Raw genomic sequence first — 13,096 nt, 5'->3', positions numbered from 1 at the left:
ACTTGAAGAAGAGGTGTGGCCCTGTTTCTTGTTCTCTCTTGCATAGTTGGCAAAGTCCACAGTTTGCCCAACCGCGTCTCTCCAACCGATCAGCGGTCCAAATGCGGTCTTGTATAGCTAACCAAGCGAAGAATTTAACCTTGAGGGTGCCCAAGCCTTCCAAACCATGTGATCCATGGGTGAGAGAATCAATCCAAGGAATTGAGCCTTGTACGCGGTGGCCGCGGAGTAGATCCCATCATTCGCGTGCTTGCAAATGATATCATCTTTGGCTTGCTCATCAAGGTGGAAGTCATGGACAAGCATCCAAAAAGTGAAGAATTCACGAATGTGGCCAACGGTGACCACGGTGTTGGGGTTGATTTTAAGAATCCAAGCATTTCCTTTGAGAGCCTGCCGCACTTTTCAATTTTTTTGCCTTGAGGCCTCAAAGATTAACGGTGCAATATCCTTGAGCTTCCACCCAAGCAGTCAAGGCGATTCCTAGAATAGCGTCTTTGCGCCGTCACCAACAGTGATAGTTGTAGAAGCATAGAAAAACTCAAGGTCATCGTCAGTGCAAGGGTTACCAAAACCCACCAAAGCTTGTGTCGTCGCTTAATTGATTACTTCGTCGTCGCTGTGCAGCGCGGGCGAGCGCGCGCACTGTGCGATAAGTGCGCTGCGCCCTGTGCGTAGTGGCTGACAGTTATACGGATGCCGACCGTGTCCACGGACGGATCTGTGGGCGGGGGTAACTCAGGGGTGGTATACATCGGTATCTCTTGCAAAGCAGTAAACGGATCGTGATGGGTACTATGTACACAGTGTGCGATGTTTTCAAGGGAAATGAAATGCGCGAGTGTTTGATGGTGGAAGATGGCGTGATCCTGGACAGGGAGTCAAGTTGAGGTTAGGCTTGATAGAGGCGGCGTCGGGCTAGAGTGGCGAGGTAGTGATGGTGCATGCATGGGCCCGTATTTGAATCTCTAACCCGGTGCCAAATCGACGGCCCGTCCTTTTGACTCTGACTTGATCGTCGGCAAAGCTCGATCTCTCGATTTCCATCTTAGACTCTTAGGCTGGTCATAGTGGGAGTAACTTAGCTAGTAATATAACGCATTTTAAGAAATTTTTGCTTATGTGGCAAGTATTTAATGTGAGGTAGTAACATAATATGTTACTGTAACATAACACTTTTCAAGACAACATGAATCTACAAGCTAATAAATGAAGCCATCTATGGCACTACTATTATGTTACTTTGCATTATGAAGATAATAATTTAGACTAATGTCATGCATATGACAGTAGTCTAAGTTACTCCCCACCATGACCAGCCTTTAGTCCAACTTATGTGTGGGGACCGGATACCAGGATACGTGGTGCAGCAACCATGTACGTATGACTGTGTGAAAGCCCATGCCGTCACGTGGTATTTGCGAGACTGCCACTGCTGGGCGCTGGCTGAGTGGCTCCAGCATTCTGATTGGAACCGTGCATGGCCGCGGAGCTCCCGTAATCCGGCCTCGCTGCTTGATTGGTTTTCAGGATGCTGCTAGTGCTCCTCTGTAGGGCTCTAGGCACACAGGTGGATATTACAGTTCAGCCCTAGCCCAGTGGTCACATTGCCTACGTGGCCCGGAGCAGCTGCTGGTCCCGTCCATGCAGACCCGTCGGATCCCATGTCCCCTCAGCACGAGAACCGGGAAATCGGCGACCATGCACGGCGTGCGACGACGACGACGACACGCGACAAGCGCGGACGGACGGCCAGCTCGCGGCGAACTGGAACCCAATTCCACCCTCGTGCAGCCACCTCGATTTCCGTTTGAACTGCTCACCCACCACGCAGTGCCACTGTGCAGCGGTAGGCGGCACTGCGCCCGTACGTACACAGCTGAATACGGTGAGATATTTTTTTTTCTCACGTCATGTCAGGCTTGTAGATCCGCGGTTGCTAGGCTTTGAAATTTTATGTATCAAGCGGTCACGTCATGTCAGGTTTGTATAGTGCAGATGCTATTAGCCCCTCAATAATACGCTGATACGTACGTTTACTTTCCCATACGGTCCAGGTTATCTGGACAGACCGGGAGTCATTTTCGGATGCCGTGGTGAGAGAGAGATGTGGTAGTACGTACTTGGTACAACGGCGTCTCACGCAAGGAGATGTTTAAGGCGGGTTAGCTAAAAGTGGACGATCGAAGATCAATTAGTGGCTTCTTAAGGCAAAATCACGGCTGTCATGCACTGTGCACGGTGGTGCTCCTATGCAGTATAGCTCAAGGCTGGCTAGATTGGGCTGCTGGAAGACAAGCATAGCTGCAAAAATAGACGAGTTCACACTTATCTTTCAGTCGCAGCATTCACGTACGAATAAACACACATGTCCAGTTCCTGTCAATTTCCAGCTGCATGTTCTCTTGATTAGCCCTTTCACGTATCCAGCCAACATGCATTCCATCGTAGGAACGGCCGCCCTGTTCATACTTCACAGTTCACACTGAAAAACACATAGCATTTCGCGTCAATATATCGAAAGTTGAAAACTATATATTGCGGACTAGCTCTGTCTTCGGCAGCCCTCCGCTCCACGGCTCTGCTCCTGGAGCGGCCGGAGCGGAGCGACCTATAGTGCATTTTTCTAAAGTTGGAAAACTGACGCTCCGTCCGCTCCCATATTATACGGAGCTGGAGAGCTGCCGAACAGGGCCTAGACATTTGTGCCTGTGTTCAAGATGATCGATCAGAGCGGTCACATGTCAACCCCTTTCAATTCCGGTAGTTAATCAACTGAAAGAAAACCAGTAGCAACACATTCTGCCATTTCTTAGGGCGTCTGACACTTTTTACTCTCCATAAGTTTCTTGAGAAGTTTTCTCTTTTTTTAGGAAACCTCTCAACTTTATTAAATCACTTACATAAAAGAAAACTAGATTAAATCACTTTAGCTATATGTAAATCGTCTAAAAATTGATTATAGGTACGTCGATTTTTTGGTCATTGATTTGGCTTTGAGATCTGTGCTCGTCTTTTCCTAGGCTGTTTTGCGAGCTGGGTTGGGCATTTTTCTTACTGAGCACATTTTTGGGTCAGTCAATGTGCTACTAGGCTGACGCCCATTAGCTGGGACGAGACTTGCCTGCTCCTTTCCCATGCTCCCATCTGTGCTCCCGCATACGTGGTTTAATTTGATTGGAACAAAATAAGGCCCAGCCCCATCCCCCTTAAAATTTGGAGGGGGGGTGATTAGATTAGAAAGAGAAAAAAGAAAAAAAACAGTCGTAGGATGAAGCGAAAGTACGGATGGGAACATGAGGAGGGAGCAGGCAAGCCGGATCCCATTAGGTGTGCCGCCCAACCCTGCCCTCTCTTCATTTTTTCCCTGTTTTTATGTGTATCTCCTTTTGTTTTTAGCTTTTTTATTAGTTGCTATTTTAGGTATTTATGGGATGTCGGATGAGTATAAATGTATACATAGAAATACGTGTGAAATTACACGATTATATTATGGGTTGTTGCATACTACAAAAAGTGCAATTTTATTGCAAAGTAGCGAGAAAGTTTGTGCAACATTTTTTTATATTTTTTCTTTCTTTTAAAGAGTAAAGGCATCTCCAACGCTAGCCCCTAAAAGGACACTGCAAATGTCCTTTTTTCGGTCCGGGCATGGTCCGTGGACATGATGCGGGAGGGAGTCATCCAATCCTTAATAAAAAATACATATTTGTTCGGTTTGGAGAAGAGAGAGAAGAAGAGGTGGAGCATGCATGTGGTGGATATATGTGTGTGGTGTGAAGTTGGAAGGAGAGAGAGAGATAACAGAGTAGGACCATAGTCAAGTGGATGCCCGGACTCCCACATAGGTACTCCCAAGTTGCCACTGGTCTGCGGGAAAACGGACGTCTAAACCACCCCGCGGACTGATAAGGGTCTTATTGGATTACAAAAGTTGACAAAAATGGGTCGGACACCAGAATCCAAACATATAGCGGAGCTTTGTGGGTGAGATGCCCTAATACCAATGCCACTAATTCATTGCTCCTTATAAAACTTGATTGCTTTGATATTGCCTTAGTATTATTTTATTTTCTTTATTCTCTATATAAGGGTAAGACCAATGTCACAAATTCAATTATTCTTAGGAAACTTTTTTCTTCTGAAATGTCCACTATTATATGCTTACTTTCTCATACTTTTAAAGTGTAATTCTTTTGTATATTGTGCACACATTTTGTCATTGTTTGTTTTTATTTTATTTTATTTTATTTCAAAGGGCAGTACAACTGCCACCAATTCATTCTTCATTAGAAAACCTCATTATTTTGATTATTTTGTTTTTCGTTTTTATTTCATTTTCTTTTTCTTAAAGGGTAATACCAATGACTCTAATATTCATTCTTTCCTAGAAATTATTATTGTTGTTGTTGTTGTTTTACTTTATTTCTTATTGAATGGTAATACGAATTTCACTGGTTCATTCCTTCTTAGGAAACTATCATTTTGCGACAATTCCACTATCGTATGCTTATCCTTCAATATTATAAAAAAATCATAATTTGGGTGGATATTGTGTGAAAATTTTGTCAGTACTTGTTTTATTAATTTCATTTTCTTTCTTCTCAAAGGGTAATACCATTGACACTATGTTATTCCTTCTAAGGAAACTTTTATTTTGTGAAAAATTATATTATTATATGCCTATTCAAGCATATTATAAAAAATTACAATTTATTGGTATGTTATGTGGACATTTTGTCATTATTTATTTTCACCTCTTCCTTTTCTTTTGTCTTAAAGGGTTATACCAATGCTGCTAATACTTTCTTTTCTTTAATATTATATATATATATGTATATATATATATATATATATATATATATTCTTTGTTCTTAAAGTGCAATAGCAATGCCACTAATTCATTCCTTCTTTGAAAACTTTTTTTTGCAAAAATGCTACTATTGCATATTTATTTTTGCACATTATAAAAGCGCAGTTCCTGTGTAAATTGTATACTATTTTTTGTCAATATTTGTTTTAGTTCTTTCCATTTTATTTTGTTTCAAACGGTAATATCAATGCCACTAATTCACTCTACCTTAGAAAACTTCATTGTTATCAATTTATTTTAATTTTAAATTTATTTATTTTTCTAGTTTGAGTGTAAAACCAATTCCACTAATTCGTGTTCTTAGAGATTGCACTTTTTTAATCAAAAAATCCAGAATTATGTATTTGCTCTTGTATATTGTAAACCCCCAATTTTTTTGTCATTATTTGTTTGAGTTTTTTTGTTTCTCTTGAGGGGTAATAGCAATGCCACCCAATATATTCTTCCTTAAAAAGTGTTTTTTATTTTATTTTATTTTAGTTTTATTTTCTTCTTCTTTTAAGGGTGGTATCAATGTCATTATTTCACTTTCATTATTTCGTGGTGGTATTACATGATCTACCAGTTCGCTGACGGGACGAACATGGCAACTAATTTCATTCGTCGGTTGCTAGGTGACAGACGTGACTATTGGCTCTTGTCCTTTCTGTAAAAGACACATCCTGTAACACAACCTTTTTTTTTGAGTAAATTGTAACACAACCTTTGAGAGGGTATAAATACCCACATCAATGAATAAGAAACAAACGGTTCACTATTACTGTTCTCTGTCTTTTTACTGCGCTCGCTGTCGCAACTTGGCAAAGCTAAGGCCTTCTTTGGTTCATAGGATAGGAATTTTATAAGAATAGGAAAATCATAGGAAGTGAGATGAAATGCATGTCAATTCCTATAAAGAAAGAGATGTCATTTGGTGCATAGGATAGGATTTTTTTCATTGAGTCTAGGCTAATGTTTTTTTCTCCAAACGTGAAAGATTGATTCCTGTCCTACATAGGAATAGGAATCCATTACTACAAACCAAAGGATTTCAAAGGAATTTTTTCTTTGCAAATCCTATCCTATAGAATTCTTACAAAAATCCTACAAACCAAACAAATATTCCACGGATGAGCTGACAGCGGCAGCCGAGGACGAAGCCGCCGATGGATAATTCGTTTTCCCGGGGCCGGGTTTATTATCTCGCCATGCACCCGGTGACTGATCGATGTGGCCGGCGAACAGATTCGTTCCGGCCAGTCCTGGGGTCCGGATAAAGGCCGTACGTCTTTGAGACCTCACCTCGTCGGCTCCAGCATCCAGATCTAATGCTATGCTATCTGAGACGGAATAGGTTCGGCGTCGAGTTTTCTCGGAATAAAATCTCGACGTTGGTCGACGCCAACAGTTTGGATCGGCTTGACGAGCTGAATATGTTCTTGTACAAAACGTATCGCGCGTATGGATAAGTAGAGGCGGCCGGCTAGCAGAGTTAAAAGTGATAGCCTGATACGACAGTAGTGCGGATCGACCGATCGGTGGTAGACAACGAGTCATTGTCACCGGCCCGTTGGAAAGGCTGGGTTTATCTGAAGTGGATTTTCATCTCGATCATCGCATTTCTACGTGCTATTCCTCGAGGCTTGAGTAGTGGCTCAGCTGGCACGTACGAAATGAAGCGCCTAGCAACAGCGGGGAGTTGCAAGGAGCAGGTGGGCTGGCCTGGCGGGTGAAGCCATGAAAGCTCAACTCATGTAAGGCGCTAGGCCCGTCTAGGTGTGGTGGTATGGTATAGCCCATGCCGTCGCGGGGTATTCGCGGATCTGCCACTGGGAGAGTGATGCACGCCGCGCTCGCGTAATCAGGCCTACTAAACTGATTTTCAATCTCTTTTTCTGCACGTGTCTATAGGGTTCTATGCACACAACTCAGTTTAATTAATGTGAATGAACAGATGTCGTACGCCCTGCATGTTGGGCGCGTGAAACAACGAGCGAGACGAGTAGGCATGCACCGGTTGTTCTGTCAACTCTTTCTTCTACCCTCACAACCATCGGTGCATGCATGAAACGAGCAAAAAAAGTACTACGTACTATACCAACTCGATTAGACTAGACCAGCGCGGCCGGCCAGCTCGTTGCGAACTGGAACCCAAATGAAATGAAACCACCGACTGTCCTATACACCAACCCAGTGTAGCTGCCGTTTTCAACCGCAACGATGCAGTGCTACTAGTACTACTGTGCAGCTGGAGCGGGCGGGTACGCAGTACTCTCCCTTGACAAAGACGAGTAGGAATCCTTTTGTATAACAGCAATGCTACATGCACGACACTGGCCGGACGACATGCAGACCATATGACCTATCCCACCATCAGAGTCCAAGGCAAAACATCTCCAGCGGTTGGATTAGCTGTCGTCCTCGTGTCGTTCACTGGAATTGCCGTGTGTGTAGTAGTTTCGTTTGTATAACTGTTCTCAAATTACAACTGCATCGGGTGAGCGTCTCCGGCGGCGCCGCCCGATCTCCTTCCTCCAGCATCCCCTGCTGCCGCCGGGACCAGATCCGGAACCACCACGGCGCCCTCTCTCTTCTGTCCCTCGAAGGTCCGCTCCCCGCAACGGCTGCGTCGCTGTCTGCTCAGGCGCCCGTGACGGCCCAATGCTCACGGCGGCCGCGCCGTCTTCGGCGGCCCCTCCGACTACGGCCATCACGCTCGTTGCGGCCTCCCTCGCCGCCCGCAAGGCCGATCCCGCCGTTCAGGGATGCTTCTCCACCTCGCGCAAGCTCCCGTGCATGCCATCGGTGCCGACCAGTCTGCCTCCTCTGCCAACCGTCCCCGTCCTCCTTGTCGGCGCCTCTTCCGGCCGGCCGACGGCGCCCTCCGGCCTCCTCTGCTCGTCACCAAGCTCCCAACCGCCCCGGCCTGATATGGATCGGGGGCCTGTGTCCCCGCCGCCGGAGCCACGTTTGTGTTCTGAGGACGTCATCGTGGAGGGGCCGGAGACCATTGACGGGTCGCCGGCACAGCTGGCCTGCCTGGGCGGCGGCCGACCACCTGTTGCCCTGTTGAGCTCCAGCCCCCTGGTCTCTGGTCCAGATGCAGATGCAGACTTCCTCGTCGGGCCGGATGCGGCATGCGCGGGGCTCGTGGAGGACGCTGCAGGCTGGAAGCTTGTCCAGTCCCGCAGTGCACGACTGGCACCTCGGCCATCTTCGGCTTTCATGCCTCATCAGCGTCCCCGGCCGCCCGCGTGGCTCTGGAATAGATGTTTTCGTTGCTTCGGAAAAGGTCATCGAGCGGCTGAGTGCAGGGATCCAATCCGGTGCAACCAATGCTTTCGCTCGGGACACCGTGCACGGGATGGCTGCAAGCCGGTGCAGCCACAGCCTTCTGCAAGTTCTGTTTGGCCGCTAGCTCATTCTTGGGCTTCGATTGTTGTGCCTTCATCAACACCTGAGAAACATAAGGCCCCGTCCAACATGAAGACTCCTTCTGTCCCGATAGATGTGACCCTCCAGTCTGCTCTAGGGGTGCACTCGAAGTTGCTAGGATCTGATCTTCATTGCATGACTTCCTCACAGATGGAGGAGGCAATTAAGCCGCTTCGCGAGGTCGCCGACTCCTTGCAAGGCTGGATGGTGCGTATTGGGAGCTTTCTGGAGCGCGCGGAGGCTACTCTGCAAAGGCTCCCTCTTGCACAGGCTCCCGTGGTTGAGTCTTCTGTTGGCTTCATGGATGAGGCGGATACGGAGCTCTTTGGTAGCTTCTCGCCCTGTGTTGGGTCTAGCTCGACGCCCCTTGTGTTGCCGGACTCCGTGGGTGAGGCATCCGCCGAGGTTGTGTCTCCGGTGCTGCAGATCATGCCTGAGTTGCAGGTGTTGTGTGGGGAACATGTTTCCCCTGTGTCGATGGAGCAGCTCAAGTTGGGCTCTCTCACACTGATAATGGTACAGATAACAGATCGGAACATTCTCTCACACTAATAGACAGATGGAAGCGACTAACCACCAGTCGGCTGGTCGCTAACCATCAGATCCGCACGATCCCTTCGATGGCTGAAACAACGCTTCACATCTAGGTGCAATCTCGCATGCAGCGTTGCGGTGCAATCTCCCATACACATATCTTTGGTTTGCATGGAGTGCATGTCTTATTAAACCCAATTAACAATGCATGCATGTAGATAAGAAAAGAAGATGATGTCAGCAAAGATTCCATTAGAAATTGAACTTCAAAATGTTTTGTAGCTCAAACCGTAGGTTCGATTGAAAAACTGTTTTCACATAAAAGATTCGTCGCGACGAAACCTTCAAAACTAGATCCCATGTTGGTATGTTTTGATGATTTTTTTCTGGAAAAAGGTTACCAGACCTAGACTAAATAAGTTATCACCTGTGTGGTACGTCAGTTACCATCATGTTTACATGAAAATTACCAGGGCATAAAAATTGCTCCTCCAACATTCTCTCCTCATGCAAAAACAATAGAGCACAGAAAACCTGATGTAATTGTAAATTCTCACTATTTCGAAGATGTTTTATAGCTCAAATTGTCATTTTTGATTGAAAAATCGTTTTCACATAAAAAATCCACCATGATGAGAACTTCAAAACTAGATCTCCCGTTGACATGTTTTGATCACTTTTTTGGTCAAAAGTTACTGTAAAGTTATCAGTTATGTTATATGTATATTAACATGTTATTTATACAGAAGTGCCGGAGATGTGTTTTAAACGACTTCTTCCCCCCGGGTCAAATTTACCGTGGTATTTATATCTAAGTTATCAACTCCCGGATGCATACATTACCGTTCTATTTGCACATAATGAACCGGGGTATGATTAAATAAATTTTTCTTCGGGTATAAAGTTACCGCGTTGTTTATACCTACGTTATCAGCTCTATGATGTGTGAGTTACCATGATATTGACAAAAAATTTAACGAGGTATATTTCATCAACAACCCTCCAACACTCCTCACCACCGTCGCCAAACTTACCAGGACTGGGGCACATAAGTTATCAGGTTTGCGATGTGTGAGTTATCATGTTATTCACACAAAAAATTACCATATATTTCATCAACCACCCTCCACCCACCCAGTCACCGAATTTACCAACGAGTGGGGTACATTAGTTATCAGGTCTACAAGGTGTGAGTTACCGTGCTATTTACATAAAACTTATCGGGGATATATTTCATCACCCCTCCCTCGCAAAAAGTACGGATGCATAAGTTTCAGGTCTCCGATGTGTGAGTTACTATGCTATTCACATGAAAGTTACTGGGGGATACTTGATCACCACCCTCACCCCCCACACACACCAAAGTTATCAGTCTATGATGTGTGAGTTACCATGATATTGACAAAAAAGTTACCGGAGGTATATTTCGTCAACAACCCTCCCCCACCACTCACCACCCTCGTCAAAGTTATTAGGACTGGGGCACATAAGTTATCAGGACTGTGATGTGTGAGTTATCATGTTATTCACACAAAAAGTTACCAAGGGTATATTTCATCAACCACCCTCCCCTCACATGGTCACCAAATTTACCAAAAAGACTGGGGCACATAAGTTATCAGGGCTGAGATGTGTGAGTTATCATGTTATTCACACAAAAAGTTATCAAGGATATATTTCATCACCCCCCCCCCCAAACCAAGTTATCAGGTCTATGATGTGTAAGTTACCATGATATTGATAAAAAGGTTACCGGAGGTATATTTCATCAACAACCCTCCCCCACCCCTCACCATCGTCGTCAAAAGTTACCAGGACTGGGGCACATAAGTTCTCAGGTCTGCAATGTGTGAATTATCATGTTATTCACACAAAAATTTACCAAAATGTATATTTCATCAACCACCGCCCCCCACCGAGTCACAAAATTTACCAAAAGGCTGGGGTGTATTAGTTACCAGGTCTACGAGGTGTGAGTTACCGAGCAACTCACATAAAAGTTATTGAGGGTATATTTCATCACCCCTCCCTCACGAAAAGTACCAGGACCGGGGGGCATAAGTTATCGGGTCTCCGATGTGTGAGTTACCATGCTATTCACACGAAAGTTGTCGAGGGATACTTGATCACCCCTCCCCCCGACAAATTTATCAAAACCAGGGTACATAAATTATCAGGTATGTGATGTGTGAGTTATCGGGGTGTTTGTATGTAAGTTATCAGGTCCGCGGTGTGTTAGTGACCACGTTATTCACACAACATTATTGCAGGATGTTTCAACAAAAAAATGAGGTCAAAAGAATCACGTTAGTGGGGAAATCATTGACCGGACCACTATTTTTTAATGGTTCAAATTCGTATGAACCAGAACAAGTATCATGTAAACTTGTTTCAAAAACAAAAAGTCTGAAGCTGGGCTAGTGGTTTGTGTCTGTAGAAATTACTACTTGAGGAACAGGGTTCGATTCTTATCCAGCACAGGAAGCTATTAATTTTTTTTGGAACGTGTGCAAGGATGCGATCGGTAAATGGTCCTCTTAATTTAGGAACATGGACCGATGGGATGTGATGATGTGAGGAAAAAAAAGTAGTGGGAACGGGCCTGCATCGGGGAAAAAAGGAAGAGGGAACGGGCCAGCGTCGGGAGATACGTGGGTTGTGCGGGCGATCCGGACGGGGTGTTTGGGGTCGTGCGATCCACAACGAGCAACGATCAGGTCGTACAGATCTATCGCTAACTTCCAGTCGAGCTTTAGGAATTGGCGCAAGTACTACACCATGCAACAATTCTTTAAAAAAAAATCATGTCCCTCGTCACAATTCTTGAGTCTGGAGTTTGTCTCTAGCTCCCGGCAAAAAAATTCTGGAATTAGCACAACTTTTATTTTGATACTACAAGGTATAAAAGGTTAAGTTCTTATGTTTTTCAGTTTGAACAACTAAGATGCTGTATCTTAGTTTGAACAACTAAGATACTTTCACTCAGGCGTGTTATACATCGGTATCTCACAATGCTAAGCAGTAAACGGATTGTGATGGTGGACGATGGCGTGATCCTGGACAGGGGATTAAGCTGAGGTTAAGCTTGACAAGTATGCATGGCCTGTCCTGGAAGCTCTGACCCGGCCGTTCTCTCCTCTCCCGTCCTAGTCCAACTCGTCCGTGGAGGACCGGATATGTGGTGCAGGAAGGCCATGGACGACTGTGGGAACGCCCATGCCGTCACGTGGTATTTGCGGAACTGCCACTGCTGGGCGCTGGTTGATTGGCTGGGCAAGTGCCCCATGCATCGACCATGCATGGCCGGCCTAGCTGCTTGATTGGTTTGGCTCTCTTCTGCTCTGGATGCTGCTAGTATTGTCTAGGCTCTGGGCACACAGCTGGACATTCCAGCTCAGCCCGGCCCATGTGGTCGCATTGCCTACGTGGCCCGGAACAGAGAAGGTGACAGCAGCTGCTGGTCACGTCCATGCTGACCTGTCTGATCCCTTGTCCCCTCAGCAAGAGAACTGGGAAAATCGGCGACCATGCACGGCGTGCGACGACGACGACGACACACGACAAGAGCGGACGGACCACCGCTGGCGCTGGCGTCCTCGGCCAGCTCGCGGCGAACTGGAACCCAACTCCTCCTGCAATGCAACCACCTCGATTTCCGCTAGTACTGCTCACCCACCACGCAGTGCTACTGTGCAGGCAGTGCAGCGGTAGGCGGAACGCCTGTATACGTATCTACTCCCTCCGTTCGAAATTACGTGTCGAAGAAATAGATGTATTCGAACGGAGGGAGCGGTCCGAGACTTCTTTTTTCACATCATGTTGTAGATCCAGTTGCCACACTTCAAAAGTTTATATGCACCAAACGGGTGTCAAGTTTGTATAGTGCATATGCTATTAGCTCCTTGATAATACGCTGATACGCACACATTTACTTTCGAATACGGGCCAGGTTATCTGGACAGACAAGAGAGGAGTCGAGGAGTCATTTTCGGATACCGCGGTGAGAGAGAAATGTGGTACTACTACATACACCCCTGCATCGACATGATAATTGCTCTCGTCGCTGTCGCCTTGCAGACAAGGGCGGCATGCATACTGTAGGTGCGTCGCGTCCGGCGTCCTGGCTAGCCACAGTGCCGGACAGTGTTACAGACCCCGACCGGGTCGACGAAATGATGCATCGGCCCGCAGATAGCATTCAAGGTGGTTAGCTAAAACTGGCCGACGCTGGAGGCTGGAAGATCAAGGAGTAGCTTCTTAAGGCAAAATCACGGC

The sequence above is a fragment of the Triticum urartu genome, chromosome 5A, assembly GCF_056163025.1.
Source record: "Triticum urartu cultivar PI428250 chromosome 5A, HENAU_Tu73, whole genome shotgun sequence".
Classification (NCBI taxonomy): Eukaryota; Viridiplantae; Streptophyta; class Magnoliopsida; order Poales; family Poaceae; genus Triticum; species Triticum urartu.
This window is presented reverse-complemented; position numbering follows the sequence as displayed.